The 1,107-nt window shown below is 46.6% G+C and overlaps 1 pseudogene; it reads left to right on the top strand.

Annotated features, from left to right (window-relative positions):
* The first annotated feature begins 614 nt into the window (after nucleotides 1–614).
* On the top strand, nucleotides 615–707 carry LOC115064082 (annotated as a pseudogene).
* Nucleotides 708–1,107: the final 400 nt, after the last annotated feature.

Here is a 1,107-nt window from a genome sequence, read left to right as displayed (position 1 = left end):
TAGCCCTGGCTGTCCTGGAACTCACTTTGTAGACCAGGCTGGCCTCGAACTCAGAAATCTGCTGCCTCTGCCTCCCAAGTGCTGGGATTAAAGGCGTGCGCCACCATACCTGGCAACATGCTGTCTTAAGACTTTAGCCTCTTAAGCATGAATGAGGAGAGCGAAGCTTAGAGCAGGAGAGCTGGGCAAGTATGCTTTATATTCTTCATTGGATTGATGCAAACTCTAGCTCTTCCTTCGGTCACTGTGTTAATGGCGGATGGGAGAAGCCACCAGTACTGGTCAGAGAGGAAGCACAGAGTCTGCTGGAGTCATCTCAGGGAATCTTGAAGAGGCACTTAGGCAGTTTGGATGGGAAGGAGAAGAGGAGATGGGTTATGGACAGGAGAGGGTTTGAGGGCAGAATTGGATTTGATAATGAAAGAATGGCAGCAATAAAGAGAAGGAGATGGTAATATCACCAAGAAGAATAAGGATGTAGGAGGAATAAACTTGGCATGGGGGCGAGGGTCTCAGTGACAAATGTGTGCCTATAGCCCATGTCAATATGTCTATCAACTCCATAAGTGTTTATTATACACTGACTAGATCAATCAAAGAACACTCAGCATTAGATGCACGATAGCACATATACTAAAATTGGAACAATGCAGAGAAGATTAGCATGGCCCCTGTGCATATTTATTCTAATGGCAGACCAATTTTATAGTGAAGGACAAGGCAAGGAGATGATATCATCAACAACTAGTCCATTACTCAGAATGTTGGTGATGTGGATTGTTACCCAGGGCTGGCCACTGTGGGAGAGTCAGTTGAAGAACTGGACCTTACATGGAACAAAACCACACCCAGAGAGAAGACAGAGAAGATAGCAGTCGGTTCAGATCTCAAGACTAAGGGTGAAGGCTGGCTTTTACATACCAGACATTGGCGGCCCTGAACTCAGTTTAGGGGACCAAGAACATACCTTTGCCTGGCACTTGTTGTTTTCCCATAGGACAAATAAGCTGGATTCCAGTGATGTGGTAAGAGTGAGGCTGTGTCATGACAGTAGTGACCACTGAACTGGAACAGGGACGGTAGAGAGCTGCAGCTGTGGGAGGAGGG

Source organism: Mus pahari, chromosome 5 (genome assembly GCF_900095145.1).
Source record: "Mus pahari chromosome 5, PAHARI_EIJ_v1.1, whole genome shotgun sequence".
NCBI lineage: Eukaryota > Metazoa > Chordata > Mammalia > Rodentia > Muridae > Mus > Mus pahari.
This window is presented reverse-complemented; position numbering and strand designations above follow the sequence as displayed.